The 16,712-nt window shown below is 44.5% G+C and overlaps 1 protein-coding gene across 4 annotated transcripts in view; it reads left to right on the top strand.

Annotated features, from left to right (window-relative positions):
• Positions 1-14,945: 14,945 nt before the first annotated feature.
• The window catches only part of GRM5 (glutamate metabotropic receptor 5), a 326,806-nt gene continuing 325,039 nt past the window's right edge, over positions 14,946-16,712 (top strand). Inside the window, exon 1 of one of the 4 annotated variants that reach the window (XM_048841893.2) lies at positions 14,946-15,206. The gene's annotated coding sequence lies outside the window, so the exon portion shown is untranslated. The remainder of the gene's footprint in view (positions 15,207-16,712) is intronic. The other 3 variants (XM_048841871.2, XM_048841860.2, XM_048841852.2) reach the window with 3 other exon arrangements.

Genomic DNA, 16,712 nt, shown 5'->3' with positions numbered 1-16,712 from the left:
TATATCTGGCCCAGGTCTCCACTGCTGCTTCCTATTCAGCTGGTGAAGAGAGGGGGCAGCACCAGAGGCTACTCGAGACATCTGCAGCCCCCTTGCTCATAGCTCTAGGGCAACAGATTTGGCTTTGCTGTCCTCCTCTCTTGATGGGAGGTGGCGGGGCAAGATTTGAGTAAGTGGCATTGTGACCTGGTGCCCAGGGTAGAAACACCATTCAATTTTGGCCCAGCCACTCTTTCATCATGATGAGGGGTGGCTGCACCAAATCTGCCATCATAGGCAACTACCCAGACATCATCTGTGCTAGGTAGCTGCCTAAAAGTCCATGAGGGACAAACCAAGGTCGGGGTGGGCAACTGCCACCTGCTCCATAGAAAATGGGTCCCCATAGCAATTCCCAGTGTGTCACCCAAGAGGGGGCAGTCAGTGTGCTATTGTAATGATGTGTAACTGAGCCAGAGTTTCATCCAAGGAGCCTAATCCTGGTTCCATAATTTGCCATTAGGTGAAAATTTACAAATATTCCCTCCTCTTCAACAAACATGGAGATTGTCGTTGTCCATATGATTCCAGCTCATGTATCGAATTCACCATTCTGCCCAGTTCAGTTGTTGTGTCTGACGTAGGAGAGAACTCTACTGAATAAGCTCCATGAGAATTTAGTCAACTAGGGATTTTACTATTGCTGTTGGTTTATGTGGTAGATGCTCAGATACTATGGTCATGGGCGGAAGTGAAAAACCCTAAGATAGAGAGAGGTTTTCAACATGTGCCTTATTTAAGCACGTGATTTCAATGGGAATATGCCAGTGCTTAAAGTTGGGCCTATGGTCATTGTGAGTGCTGTGGAGTGTCATTGCTGCTGCAGCGGTGGTAAGGGCTTGTCTGCATTAGCCGCTGGATTGACGGGCAGTGATTGATCCAGCGAGGGTCGATTTATCGTGTCTAGTCTAGACGCGATAAATTGACTGCCGAGCACTCTCCCATCAACTCCAGTACTCCACCAGGGTGAGAGGCGCAGGCGGAGTCAACGGGAGAGCGTCAGCCATCGACGTCATAGAATCATAGAATATCAGGGTTGGAAGGGACCTCAGGAGGTCATCTAGTCCAACCCCCCTGCTCAAAGCAGGACCAATCCCCAACTAAATCATCCCAGCCAGGGCTTTGTCAAGTCTGACCTTAAAAACTTCTAAGGAAGGAGATTCCACCACCTCCCTAGGTAACCCATTCCAGTGCTTCACCACCCTCCTAGTGAAAAAGTTTTTCCTAATATCCAACCTAAACCTCCCCCACTGCAACTTGAGACCATTACTCCTTGTTCTGTCATCTGCTACCACTGAGAACAGTCTCGATCCATCCTCTTTGGAACCCCCTTTCAGGTAGTTGAAAGCAGCTATCAAATCCCCCCTCATTCTTCTCTTCTGTAGACCTCAACAAGCCCAGTTCCCTCAGCCTCTCCTCATAAGTCGTGTGTTTCAGCCCCCTAATCATTTTTGTTGCACTCTGCTGGACTCTTTCCAATTTTTCCACATCCTTCTTGTAGTGTGGGGACCAAAACTGGACACAGTACTCCAGATGAGGCCTCATCTGATGTCGAATAGAGGACATGATGGTAAGTAGATCTAAGTACGTCGACTTCAGCTATGTTACTCATGTAGCTGAAGTTGCATAACTTAGATCAATCCCCCCGCAGTGTAGACCAAGCCTAAGGCTGCTAAGTGCTACTGTTTCTAGAGCTCCGATCCCAGCACTAGCAGAGAATGCAGCGTATCAATTCAGCAGACCTCAATGTTGTTCATGAAGACAGACTGCAGGCTCAGTTCAGTGGCAAAGGTGCTCGGCCAGGTTTATGGTTGACAAAGTGTAACCCAGACACCTCCTGGGTGTGGTGCTCTGTCCCATCTAGTGGCACCGAGACCACTTAGAGAGAGAGTGAGTGATTGAGTCTGCTCTACAACCGTAGCTAAGGGCCATATGGCTTATGCAGGAGAGGCTCATGCACTAAGCTCCAGAGGCCCCAGGTTCAAATCCACCCGGGGTCTGTTGGCATTACAAAAGCACTGTACTACCACCCCAGAAGAGTTACAGGTACACTAACACATGTATGCCTGCGACAATGGTACCAGCTCATTCAGGACCCCAGGATCCTGCCCCTCCTATGGCTTCTCCTTTTATACACTGATACAAACAATTTCTGTAGTACACTCCAGATATTGTTAGTTATCACCCTTATTTTTGTACCTGTTAGTTCAAACAAAATGTCCTCATCCATTATCCTGCCATCCCATCCTTATCTTACAAGGGGTCGTCTGTTCTTGTACCATCTCGTAGGAATGCATTTACAGAGTTACTTGAGAGATCTGTGTTGTTTTGTACCATCCTCTCTGGTCAGGAATGTGCTTACTTGGTGTTAGCTAATACTGAGTGTGTTGCTATTTTGCCAAGACCTGGCCTACTCTGGTTCACAGCCTTTGATTAACAATGTTAGTTATTCCTAGGGCTCCAGCAAGGCCTATAGTGCGTGCTTACATACTGTGCTGAACTGTGACCATTGCACTGGATCAAGGCCTGTGTGTCTTGAAAGCTCAGGTGACATTTTTCACATTGTTTTTAGGCCTTTCTCATTTATTACAGAAACAATATTATAATAATTTGCTTCTAGCTGGAATGATTTGCTTATGATCTACACTGTGGCAGGTTTATCTGCTGTGAAAGACTTTTTGAATGTGATGACATGGAAGATGTGTCACTATACATTCTCTGGAGCATTTCTCACTAAACAAATCATTACCAAAGTGATCCTGCTAAACTTCATTGCTTCGCTCTGTATGTGTGTGTGTATATATATATGAAAGCTATATGAAACTTTATATAAAAAGTTTCGTATAAAACTTTAGCTTTAGCTCTTTAGTTCATTTTTACAGTACAATTTTTAACAGGTATTACTGACTGACAGGTAATTCAGAGACTCCTCTTGCTTTTGGCGGTGTCAATCTCAAAGGCAGCGTGCAAATATATTTTTATATCCAAAGATGAAGAAATTCTGGATTGATGTTTCCAAAAGTCTTTCTGTATCTCTTGAAATCTCTTCCCTTATCCCACCAGCAAAGCTTTTATATCCTTCATCTCAAGGATCCTAACCTCCCTCTGCTTCTAAGTGGGTCTCTTCTGCTTTATTTGTAACCAAAAAGAGTTGTGTCAGGAAAGTGGAAAAGTACAGCTAGTCCTAAATACACAGAATAGCTACAGCTTCCTTATTGGGAAGGTCTTGGTCCCTAGAAGTAACACAAGAGAAATATGTGCTTAAGCCTGGTCCTGACAAGCTAATTATAGGTATTTTGTGAGTGCACCCCTTGTGATTAATTGACTATTGGTGTTTAATAAGAGGTTGTTGTCTTTCTGGTGCCTTTTTATACATAGATTCATTTATACATAGTAACATGGTGAGTATAAACTCTGTTTTGGGTTGCTGCTATTTTCTGTCTGTTTTGTCTGTCTTTCAAATAATAATAATTTGTCTTTGTTTTAAAAAAAACACAATATATTGGGCTTACTTGTGACCCAGACTATATGTGTAACCTATTGGTCAGTGTGTTTTACGTGTCCCCCGTCTACAGAGTATGTGACTCTGTTATAGCCATACAAACTCATCTCTTTAGTGCTGAGGTTTCCTGGTTCAATCTTCAGTGTCAGCCAAGGTGCTGGTCATCACAAGTACATGTGTAAAAGAGAAAGAGGGAGTATGAATCCTTCCCTCCACCCCCTGCTTATATCCCTGCAGGCCACCCAGACCTTGGGTGTGCAGGACTATGCACTTGCAGAACAGGTGAGTGGGGATAGGCAGAGCTTTGGCTCCTTCATTCCTATTCATGGCACAGATGGCATAGGCCAGTGATAAATTACTACCCTTGAGAGCAAAGGGGTGAGAAGCAGGGAGTCTCAGTTTCCTCATCGGGAATGACCCCTTCTGTGGGCTGCATCCCTGTGGCAAAGCCTACCCCGTTTACTGCAACAGGCTGGCATGAATGTTCCAAAGAAAACTGATGTTGCAAAGCACAGATGCTCTTGATTTTTTTTAAATAAAAGTGAGATCACATCTGAAATTTGTGTTTACATTGGTACACCTCCTGGAAGTGGGTGGCCATATCCGTGGGTCTGCCATGTCTACTGTTTTTCTTTTTTGCCTTTTCACAGTATAACTAGTGTTTGGCCTCCTCCACAAACCAGCTGGAAAACTTAAGCAAGCTATTATGTTGCAATGAACAGCTAGCAACTAACAATGGAGTTTCTGGGGGAGTTTGGCCTGAGAGGAGAGTGGTGATTTTGTGTTCTGAAGGTACGGTGATTTGTTCCAGGTGTGTGGTTTGATTCGGTGCATGCTGATATCCTTTAATGAGGGTCCCAAGCTAACCAAATTTGGCTAGGTTTAAAGCCAGTCACTAGAGAACATTGGAACAGAAAACAGCTAGAAGGAAAGATTCTGTGGGAGTTTGTAAGTGGGAGTTTGGTGGGGGGAGGGATTTTATTCCCTTTCGCTGTCTTTTTTTTCTAGAAATAGGGTCTAGGAAGAGAAGACAATGGTGTCTACTGAGGCAGCACTAGAATTGACCTCAGGATGAGAGGAGACAAAGAAGATGGTTGGATGTAGAAGATGTGGGAGGTACATCATCTGGAATGGGTATCTGATGGAAGCTCCTTATGCATGAAATGTCACCCGGTAGAGCTCATGGCAGAGAATATCCAAGGATTAGTGATGCAGCTGGGGAGGAAGAAATTCAGATGGGAATTTGAAGGAATAATTCAGGAGAGGAGGTTGTGCAGATAACTCAAGATTTGCAGATACATGTTGAATAAAAGGACGGGGAGGGCAGACTGTTAGAAGAGGAGGGTGATCCAGGGAAGAAGGACATAGCAGAAAATGAGAACAGCTAGTGGTGGTGAAATCAAATTGAGTAACAGGTTGCTTGTGCTGGGGCATGAGGAGGAGAGACAGGCAGACTATGGGGTGGTGAGGAAGAAAAGAAGGGAAGCTAATCCCTGCAGAAGAAAGAGGAAGAGATGTTGGAGCTAGTGAGGGACTGTACCCTAAGGAAAAATGAGGATGATGTACAAGGGACTATGAGAGAACATATAAGATAGAGTCAGACCAACATCAAGAAGGAACAGGGTCTATGTGACCAGAGACTCCATACTCAGAAGAATTGACAGGCCTGTCACCAGACTGTAACCAGAGAAGAGAAAAGTGTACTATCTGCCAGAAAAAAGGAGATGAGATATAGCTGTGAGGCTGAAAAGGATCCTGATGGGAGCAGGGAAAAATCCAATGATTGTGCCACATGTTGGGATGAATGACACTACCAGATTCCCACTGGAATGGATCAAGGAAGACCACACTTGGCTGGGTAAGACACTTAAAGAAGTGTAAACTCGGGTGATACTCAGAAAAATATTTCCAGTCCTTAGAGAAAGAGGGTGAAGGCATGACAAGATAATAAAGATCAACTGATGACTCAAGGATTAGAGCTATGAGGAATATTTTGGGATTATCGACCATTTGGAAACATTCACAGAAAGACAATTCTTCTTGACTGATGGACTCCACTTGAGTATCTGGGGCATTAACCTTCTGGGATCAAGCCTGGCATGATTGATAAAAAGGGCTTTAAACAAGGAGATGAGGGAGAAGGTTGGGAGAGAGACTCATGTAATCTCCATGCCTGGCTTCAATACACAGGAGGAGGAAAATCAGTGAAATGAAGATATAGTGAGGAATAATGGCATCCTGAAAAGTAAGACTATGGAGAGCCAGGAGAAAGAAAGTAAAATATTGATTGGAATAGTGGTCAGGTACGTATTACAGTTAGTAAAAGGACTATATCTAATCCAGCTAGAAAACTGGGTGAGATCGAAGGGAAACAAATGAAGTTCTTGTGCATGAATGCAAGTGGTCTGGGCAATAAAATGGAGGAACTGAAACTACTGGTGGAGGAGGCCAAACTACATTGTACAGGGATTAAAGAAACATGGTAGAATAACTGTCATGATTAGAATACTGGCATGGAAGGGTATGTGCCATTTACGAGAGATAAGAATAAAGGTAAAGGTAGTGGGGTAGCATTATACATCAACAACATAGTAAACTGTAAAGAAATAAGAAGTGATAGTATGAAGAAAACAAGATCTGTCTGGGTCAAAATCGCTGCGGGGGAAGGCTTGTAAAAGAGGTTCTATAAGGATAAAGGTGGATCTGCTTTAGGTGTCAGACTCAGATACGGATAGAAATCTCATTAATATTATTAGAAAGATAAATACTGTTAGGAATTGTGTGATAATATGAGACTTTAACTTCCTGGATATAAATTGGAGAATAAATGCTGCTAATACTGGCATGGCCCAGTTATTCCTGAAAGTGATGGATGATCGTTTTCTTCATCAAATTGTCACCGAACCAACAGGCGATGCAATTTTAGACTTGGTTTTGGTGAGTAGTGAGTGCATCATAGAAGTGCTGGTCTTAGGAAATAATCTTGGACTGAGTGATCACAAATTGATTCAATTTAAATAAAATGGACAGATAATCAAAACAAGGTCATCAACTGGGTTTTTTTTTAATTTCAAAAGGGCAGATTTTGGGAAATTAAGGGAATTAGTTAAATAATTCAACTGGACTGAAGAGCTCAAGGATTTAAATGTGGAGGCAGCTTGGAATTTCTCCAAATGAATTATACAAAAACTATCTGAAATTTGCATCCCAAGCAAGGGGAAAAAACTTGTAGGGAAAAGCTCCAGACCCATCTGGGTGAATAGCCACTTCAAAAAGGTTATTAGGAATAAGTAGAGAGCTTATAAGGAATGGGAAAGGGGGTTTATCAGCAAAGAAAGCTACATCATAGAGGTTAAAAATATAGGAATAAAATGAGAATTGCTATAAGTAAAGCTGAATTAGTTCTTGCCAAGGAAATTAATATAAATAATTGTTGTTTAGCTATATACAAAAAAAGAGAATAAGGATGAGGTTGGGCCACTATGCAGCGTGGATGGGAAGGAAATTAAAGATAATCTAAGTATGGCCCAAAAACTAAATGAATACTTTGCCTTGGTTTTAATAAGGATGATAATATAGAACACGTGCATGAAGGCAGGAAGGCTGATGAAAATGAGTGCATAGAAATTGAAATTACCACATCTGAGGTGGAAGAAAAACTTAAAGAGCTTAATGCATTCAAATCAGGGGGTGGGGAACTGGTTAATTTTCATCCCAGAATACTGAAAGAAATGGCACATGAGATTGCTAGTTCAGTAGCCAGAATTTTTAATAAATCTATCTATTCAGGAAATGTACTTTATGACTGGAGAATAGCTAATGTTGTAACTATATTTAAGAAAGAGAAAAAATGATCCAGACAATTACAGATCTGTTAGTCTGACCACAGTAGTATGCAAGGCTTTAGAAGAAAGAATAATTAAATGAATAAAGGAGATGTAATGGAGCATAGCTTTACCAAAGGTAGATCATGCCAGACTAACCTGATTTCCTGCTTTGAGAAAATAACTAATTTTTTTAGATAAATGAAATGCAGTATATCTAATATACTTGGACTTCAGGAAAGCATTTGACCTATCACCTCACAGGAAATTATTAGTTAAATTAGGGAAGATAAGAATCAGTACAAGAATAGTAAGGTGAATACGGAACTGACTAAAGGGGAGAAGGTAACAGTTTGTGCTGAAGGGTGAATTATTGCAATGGAAGGAGGTTTCTAGTGAAGTTCCTCAAAGATCGGTCTTGGGACCATTCTTATTCTATATTTTTAATTAATGACCTTAGCACAAAAAGTTGGAGTGTGCTAATTAAATTTGCTGCAAAGTTGAGAGGCATCATCAAGACAGAGGAGGATCGGAATACTATACGAGAAGATCTGGATGACCCCATCTGGAGTGACATAAATAGAGTGAAACTCAATAGTACAAAATACAACATTGTGCACTTAGGGTCTAATAATGAGAATTTTTGCTGCAAGCTGGGAGCTTATTAGTTGGAAGCCACCGAGGAGGAGAGAGACCTGGGTGTGTGGGTCAATGACAGCATGACTGTGAGTCACCAGTGTGATGTGGCGGTGAAAAAGGAAAATGTGATCCTTAGATGTATCAGGCAAAGCATTTCCAATTGATAGAAAAGTACTAATGCCATTATACAAAGCCCTGGTAAGACCTCAGCTGGAATACTCTGTACAATTCTGGTCACACGTGTTCAAGAAAAATGAAGTTGCACTGGAACAGGTGCAGAAAAGAGCTACTAGGATGATCAGTGGACTGGCGGGTATATCTTCTGAGTGGAGACTGAAAGAGCTTGGCTTACTTAGCTTAGTGAAAAGAAAGCCTAGAGGAGATATGATTGCTCTGTATAAATACCTCAAGGGGTAAATACCAGGGAAGATGATGAGCTATTTAAGCTAAAGGACATTGTTGTCACAAGAGCAAATGGATATAAACTGGTCATGAAAAATTTGAGGCTGGCAATCAGAAGAAGATTTTGAACCTTGAGGGCTGTGACGTTTTGGAACAGCCTCCCAATAGGAGTGGGGCGGGGGGAAGGGGACCAAAAACTTACGCAGTTTTCAGAGAGAGCTGGGCAACTTAGGAGTGTGATTGTATGATGGGGTTGCTTGGTGATGGTATGGGGCAGGACATCTAGTTTGTCTTATGTTCATAAACACTCATGTGTCAGGGTTTCAGTTGGCCACCTGCAGGGGTCAGGATGGGATTTCCTCCCCCCCCCCCACCATGTATCTTGGGAGCTTTTTAAAAAAATCTCCTTCCTCTGAAGCATCAGAGATGGCCATGGCTGGAGACTGGACATTGGACAGTGTGGCCCAGAGCTCTGAGGTGGCACTGAGCATTCTCTCAGGTGCATGGCTGGCTGGTTCTTGCTCAAAGCTCAGGGTCAAACTGATCACCACATTGGGGTTGGAATTTTCCCCCAGGTCATATTGGCAGTGACCTTGGGGTTTTTTTCACTTTCTTCTGCAGGGTGCGAAAGTGGGTCAGTTGCCAGGATTATCTGGATGTATCTCACTTAAACAATTCCCTACCATTATGTGCGTCTCAGTCACGGGTGCACCTCAGTCCCTTCTATTCTTTGTGTGTGGCACATAATAGTTCATTCTCCTGTGACCTATAGGACTTTGGTCTAATTAGGGTTAGTTTGTGGGTGCTGGGTGGTGTTTGTGGCCTGTGGTATACAGGGCATGAGACTATATGATCGGGCGATCCCTTCTGGCCTTAAACTCTATGACTTTGTTTTTCTGACACCAAGATGAAAGCTCAATACAGGGACAATTCATATGAAATCAGAGAGTGGTTTATGTACCCCCCCCCCCAAAAAAAAACCAAAACAAAAACACCCCACCTCAGCTCTGGTATTAAAATATTTCAAAGTTACCTTCTGTTTCCCTGGTTTTACTTAAATTATTTTATTCAAATGTGGGTTCATCAAACTCTCTTCTAAACCAGCATTCTAAGGAATATTTCTCTCTCTAGGTTCCTCATTTCATCCTAATCAAATATGCTACTAGCTGTGAGAACTTCTTGGAGTTAACTGGGATTTTTTAGATCCTTTCTGAAGGTCAGAAAGCATACGGCGAACCTTGGTGCACACAGACAGAGGTTGCATCCGATGAAGTGAGCTGTAGCTCACGAAAGCTTATGCTCAAATAAATTGGTTAGTCTCTAAGGTGCCACAAGTACTCCTTTTCTTTTTATGAATACAGACTAACACGGCTGCTACTCTGAAACCAGACAGAGGTAAGTATTTCTGTCAACCAGACAGGTGGTAGGTACGTGAGAAATCCCTGCACTAGCTTAGGTTAGATAAACAAATAGCTCAGAGTGTTCCCATAGCACATTAGCTGTCTTGGAGCCACTTAAAGCTGAGCCTGACAGTTAACTTGACACACGGGGAGAAGCAAGAATTTACATTTCTTCTGATCAGTGCTAGTGACTTTTGCTGAAAAACAGGTTACTTCAGATGGCTGGCAATTAAGATAATTGACATACCATTCTTTTGAAAGACACAGACGCTTTTTCATGTCCAGGGTGCCATCATCCCACTGAGTGCCCCCTTTCTATTAATTTATAGTTTTCTACTCTCACAATGGTATCTGAGTAGCAAAGCATTTTAGCAGCAGATAGTTTCAGTCCATCAACCTCTGGGCTCACTGCCTAGTACAGCCATGGCCTTAGATGAGGAAACTGGGAGAGAGACTGGGGAGACATTGAATATAAGTGAGGTGTGATTGTTTAAGTGACATCCCTTCTGTATTACTCTCAAGTCTAAGGTTGCTATGTTATCACCCAGCCTCCTAAGGGAAGCAACCCAGTTGTAAAATTCCTCAGTGGACATGGGCAATCATAGGGACAAATGGAACCCATGTGTACCTAGTTGATTTGAGATTAGCTACTCTGAGAAGGTACCTGGGATTGGCAGACTAAGTTTTGTGATCTAAGGGAAGGCAAAGTTTACCCTGAAAACAACACAAAGCTTGTCCTGAATACATCTGTGCCGCAATTGTATAAGCAAATAGGCTGCTAATTCCTCTTTCTATTCAATTATATATTGATGGGAACTGTGCAGTTATATGTAACTTTATATTCATTTATTAATCCTGTTTTTGTGTCATTCCTCTCTTGAATGAAATAACTCATTTCACAAATCTAGGAGCCAGCTGACTGTTAAGAAGTCATCTCACTAGAAATTACAGATAGAAAACCCCATTAGGGCATTTGGTTTAGGGGTCCTCAGACTTTTTCACAGAGTGGAACCCATCTGAACAGACATAGTATCTAGTGAATAATCTCCACTTTCATTTTCAGTCCATTTGATATTTCTGTGGCAGCTACCACAATTGCTACATGGGAAAGCAATATCAGGAAAGCAGAGTACCTTCTTCAGGATAGGAACTGTGCCTTCCTTTATACATGTACAATAGCACAATGAAGATGTTACTAGAAACAAATAACTGAAATATGTAACAATTCTCCTGTATTTTAATTAGTCTACTAGTGGCTTTGGCTTCTTGAGAGTGAATGCTGTTTTCTCTCCTCCTCCTCTGATATACAAGCAGCTACTGGCAGAGACAGCTAAACTGACTCTTCCTGTTTGTTCCCTGCCACTTTTACAAATATCCAAGCTCCTCTTCGCCAGGAGGAGCCTGTACAACTACAGAAAGAGCTGGAAGCAAACAAGTGGATCCAGAACCTTCTGAACACCAGTCAGCTGCCAGATTAAGAACTGATCTAGTCTGTGTCCTTGCTAACACAGGATTGTTTCCTACCACAAACTGGTCCTTTGTCTAGTTGAATTTAAATATCTTGGGAGTGGAGGGGACAAAGATCAGACCACCATGTCTGAGGGAGAGGTTCTCTGGCAAAAGGGGATAGAAACATCAGTGTTGCAACTGAGATTCTGCAAATGGAATGACCTGTGTGTGGCTTTGCTGTGATGCTTTGCCGTCTTCATTCATGGAGAAAAGGTTTGAGATATATTTAGGATGATGTTCACTCCCATGTCCCACTTACACCCTATTCTGATGGTTTAAGTGGGGCAGAGTCCTGAAGCTGCCTCTCCATGAACAGGTGAATGTAATCGGTTTTCTCTCCTCCTACTCCTCTGATGTGCCAACTACTACTGGTGGACACAGCTCAACTGACTCCTCCTGTTCGTTTCCTTCCACTTTTACAAATAAAATATACTCAGCATCCTGAATCTCTGCCATTAATCTCTCTTCCCAGTGCAAACTCAGTGGTCCTTGACTGAGCAAAACTCCCACTGAAGACAATGGTCCCCAGAGAAGAACAAACCTACTCTCAAGACCTAGGGCTAGATTCTCCTCTGCCCTGCACCATAGTTTCATTGACACCAGTGCAAAGTGAGTGTAAAACAGAACTGAATCAGAATGGTAATGAGTTGTTTTCACTTTGCATTGGTGTAAATCTCTTCACACGGTTCAGGGCAATGGAGAAATTGGGCCCCCAACTCTCCTCCCCAACAGTTCAGCGGAAGGGGCAATGCTGGAAGCCAGTTAGGAGCACATGTAGCAGTCAAAAACAAACAAACAAACAAACAAAAAACAGAATGGGACTTAGCATTAGTGTTTCATCCACAATGCTTGGACTTTATACTAGTCCCTCATCCTTAAGTGACGGTAGCTTCGAGTATGTGAATTTGTTACAGCTGCACAGCTGGGAGCTTCAGGACATTTCATCCTTCACTGTGACTGTTAAGAGCTCCCTGCTCGGATCTGAAAGCTTTCAGCAGAAACTGGAATTTTATAATTTTAATTGGTATCACAGCTCCAAGTTACATACTTCTGGGTCAGAGAGAACAGTGTTAGCAATCTAAGCACAAAGCTTGAACCTTCCTGGAAACACAGAAGCTTAGCCCTTCTTCCTTCTGAGATCCACAAGTGAAGTTCATGCATTTTACCTTGTGTGATACCTTTAAACAGAGGTCCTGTCTGCTCTAGGCAAATTCCTAAATGTAGAGATTTGCTGTGGTGCCTATAACCAAAAATTTCCATTCCCACTGTGGCTAATCCTCATTCTGAGTTGTATTTAATTGGGGAAGTGATCCTTGTATGTAAATTGTAAACAGTGCTTTCGGCTTCTTTGGATGAACGGTGGTCGAAAATAAACATAAATGTGGATGGGTAAATGCATGTGAATAATAGTAATATTTAGAGCTAGTGGAAAAACAAGAAAAATCATGAACATATCACAAATTTTCATCCAATTTTGTCAACATTTGAAAAATTTGAAAAATTCAAATGAAAAAATAGTTTGACTTAACCTCTGATGATGTAGAACCTGGGAGAATGCTACAGAGTTTCTGCTCACTCTGTGGCAGGTGCAGCTCATTAACACCATTCTGGAAGTGACAGTGGCTCTCTCGGAAGAGAAAAGTTGGACTCAGGGTAGAGGAGGGCACCTGGAAAAAGCACACCCTACAATGAGCTTGATCCTTCTTCTTTCATTAGATTTCCTGCAAACTGGTTTCTGCACCATTCACTTTCCTAAAATGACTCTTCATAAGTTCACCTGTGGCCATATCCAAGGGCATCTTCTCTGTACTCTCCCTCCAAAAAACTTCTTCTCTAGTGCGGGGGGATACCTAAAAGTTATCTTGCAATGCTCCAAAGTGCCTATTTAACTTTGAATGTCTCTAGTTGGCTATCCAGAAACGGAGGGACCAAAAGTGAGAGGCCACTTCTAAAATTTTGGCCCTAGAAATGTTGGCCTTAGAGGGTTTGTCTACCTGCAGCTGGGGGCATGCCTACCGGCCCAGTAGACAGACATGCTCTAGCTCTGCTCCAGCTAGAACACTAGAAATAGCAGTGTGGATGTTGCAGCATGGTCTAGCTACCCAAATACAAATGCTGAAGGTCAGGCAAGCTTTTATTTGGGCTGCTAGTACCACCACCCCTGCCACAACCTCCACACTGCTACGTGTAGGGTACTAGCTAGTGAGTCTGTCTGCCTGGGCTGGAAGATTCACTCCCAGCTCCAGTGTAGCTGTATCCAGAGAGTTTGGGGTCCAGGAGACAGGACACTGGCCTGCAACTTGAAAGCCCTGGGTTGTGTTACTGGCTCTGCCTGTGTAACCTGCTGCATTGCAGCGCCTCCGTTTCCTGTCCCACCCTTTGTCTATTTAAATGGTGAGCTCTTCAGAACAGAGGCTCCCTCTTAGTCTGTGTTTGTACAGTGCCTAGCACAATGGGGCCTTGATCTTGCTTGGTGCTATGAGAATATTATTAATTGTCCTATCTTTCTCTCTATATACATACATTATGTATGTGTTTAAATTTTCATTCATTCAGTATCACTTTATAGACAGTATTACTACATGCTTGCAGGGAGATTACTTCCACTGTATATTGTTAAAACATATACAGAATCTGGAACATAGACAAGACAATTCTGTATAAGAAGATGTGCCACCAGAGAAATGAATAGCCCACTTGTAAAATACAGAAGGTGCAGCAAATTTAAATACACCATATTTTGTTTTTGTTTGCAAAACCAACAAGCCTGTTTTACTGGGAGCTTGATTAGAAGGTTAATAGCCTGCATAACTAATGCAAGTGCTAAGGCTGCCCTCATCCATTTTATTCAGCTAGGTTTTAATCTTTGATCCAGCTGCTACAAGCATCTGGCATGCTGAACTCAGACAAGGGAATCTGACATGGAATGACACACCCATGTGATGATAATAGTAATAAGAATATAGTACTATAGATGAGTGTTTACTTGGCACAGATTAAGCATATGTGTTTATGTGAATATAATATATGTATGTTATATATAATATACTGGATATCCTACATTATCATCTAGATCAATAGAATGAAATCCAGATGCCTAGGTATCACTTAGTGGTAGGATGCATTCTGTTCTTGCTTGTTTATATTTATACTGTATAAATGGAGTGTAGGAACAGTATTTGGGAAGTGGGTAGGGGGAGAAACGTAGTCAGTGATTGCTCAGTGGAACCAGGAAAATCCCCCCATGAAGTCCCCCCCTCCCCCAAATCCCTGTTGGAGGGCAGTCAGGCACCAGATAACTTCCCAGTTCCAGACAGGACATTCATTTCCCCCCCACCATGATCCCTATCTGTCTTTTCTCTCCCCCCCCATCCCCCCTCTCTCTCCATCTGTGATTTTGCTAAATATATTAGCCACCCTATTCATCGGTGGCTGCAGCTTCCAGCCCTTCTAGGAATTTCACAGATCAATCGCGCCGGATGGTGTCAAAGACAAGGGGGGAGGGGAGAACAGCATGATGTCCCTCCCTCCTGCCCCCACGCGAGTAGGGAGGGCAGGAGCAAAAGCTGGGAGGCCCGTGCCCCGCGAGGGGGCGCTGCTGTGCCAGCACTGTGGGCCCGGCTCGCCCTGACACCTCCAGCGCAGGTGTGAACTGTGTGGCAGGCAGCCGCCTTCCTTCCAGTTGCGCTCCGGAGCCGGCTGGAGGAAACACGTGCTAGACACACACACACAGGCGGGCGCGCGGTGTCTTCTGCATTAGGGAACTGGCTGCTGCCGCCGCGGCCGGGGCGTTCGCTGCTGCAAGGAGCCGGCGAGAGCTTTGGAAGAGTGCGAAGCCGGCGCCGTCTCCCAGGGGCAGCCAGCGGGCTGGGACTAAGTGGAGGAGTCCTGGTAAGCACTCCCCTCCCCGAGCCATCTCCTGGGCTCGGTGTCCTGAAGGCTGGATCGTCGGGCCGGTGAAGGGGCTATGGGGTGTGTTTGGGGGGGAGGAGGGCTGGGCTCCAGCAGCTGTTCTTTCCCCCCGTGCCCTCCTCTTCCCCCTAGAGCAAGTTTGAGAAAGTAGCCCCTGGCCGGACAGGTGTTTGGGGTTCGGGCGCTGATCAGAGGTGGTGTCCGTGCGATAGACCAGCCCGCTTGGCTGGTGCAGATCAGTTGGTTGGGATCTGGGTCACCTCGTGTTCGCAGAGAATAATGTTTGAACTAAAAAAAAAAACCAAATCCAACGAGAGGAAAGAGCCGGGAATGGCAGAAACCCAGGCTGTGGAGCAGCGGGAACGGCAGCAAAAAGTATGTTAATGCTCTAAAATGGATGCACGAACTAATCCTCCTCTGCAACGACGTCCTGGTAAACAGTCAGCCCCAGCAGCAGCCTGTAAAGTCCAGATCAGCTATTACTTACATGACATTTTTACATAAGAGCCGGGAATAGAGAGGAGATTCCCTCCCCCTGTTGTTGCTGCGGCTCGTGCCGCAGCGCTCTGGGAGGTGTTGAGTTTGTAGAGACTCAGGGGTGGCTACTGAGCCAGGCCCCCTCTCCCTTCCCCAGAACCACGCACCCGCGGTCGGGCTCGTGTTCCCAGGCGAACTGTTGCACAAAGGTGCAGCTGGATGTGTGAGGAGGGGAATTTGCTGGGTGTGTGTGAGGGGGGCGGAGGGTTGGACTGCAGGGAAGCCAGGCACGTTTGGGGGGACGGAAAAGGATAGAGGGGTACAGCAGAATTGGAAAGAGGTAGGGGGGTGGATGGGTGGGTGTGTGGCGCAGGGGGTATGCGGAGGTGCAGAAGACACTAGCCAGCCAAGGAGAGGGAGCAGAAGACGCTGGTGAGAGGCGCGGAGTGAAGGAGGGGACCCAGGTAATGTGGCTGCGGGGCGTGCGGGATGAGTAAAGGGAGGCATGGGACGGAGGGCACTGAACTAGCAGGGCGGCGAAGGGCAGAGGAGAGCGGGACCAGGGCACACATCAGGAGATGAAAGGCTGTAGGTCTCCAGCGCCGCTAGGGAGTGGGGCAGGTTTCAGGGGTCATGCGGGGAAGGGGTGGGGGGGCTGATAGTGAAGGCAGCAGGAGGGGGAGGGGGATACCTGTTCTCGGGAAAGGCGAGGGTGGGATAAAGGAGGGGGAAGAGAGGAACTAAGGAGACTGCAGCTGGCACGGATCCTGGCATCCGAGTTGGCAGCTCTGAATTCGCCCTTGGCCGGTGCATTGCTTCTCGCCTGGCTGTCCCTGGCTTTGTCACACTGGGCTGCTCTCGACGCGGTGTTGCGCCCATTTCACCTGGGAGGCCTCGTATAACCCAGCGGCGTACAATCGTGGGGTACAACCCCAGGGGGAAATCTGGATGTAAAAAATATTTTCTTCCCCCCTCAAATAAGCATCAGGCTGAGCCCAGGGCGGTCTC

The sequence above is a fragment of the Caretta caretta genome, chromosome 1 (assembly GCF_965140235.1).
Source record: "Caretta caretta isolate rCarCar2 chromosome 1, rCarCar1.hap1, whole genome shotgun sequence".
Classification (NCBI taxonomy): Eukaryota; Metazoa; Chordata; order Testudines; family Cheloniidae; genus Caretta; species Caretta caretta.
Note: the sequence above shows the minus strand (reverse complement) of the source record. Positions and strands in the feature narration are given on the sequence as shown.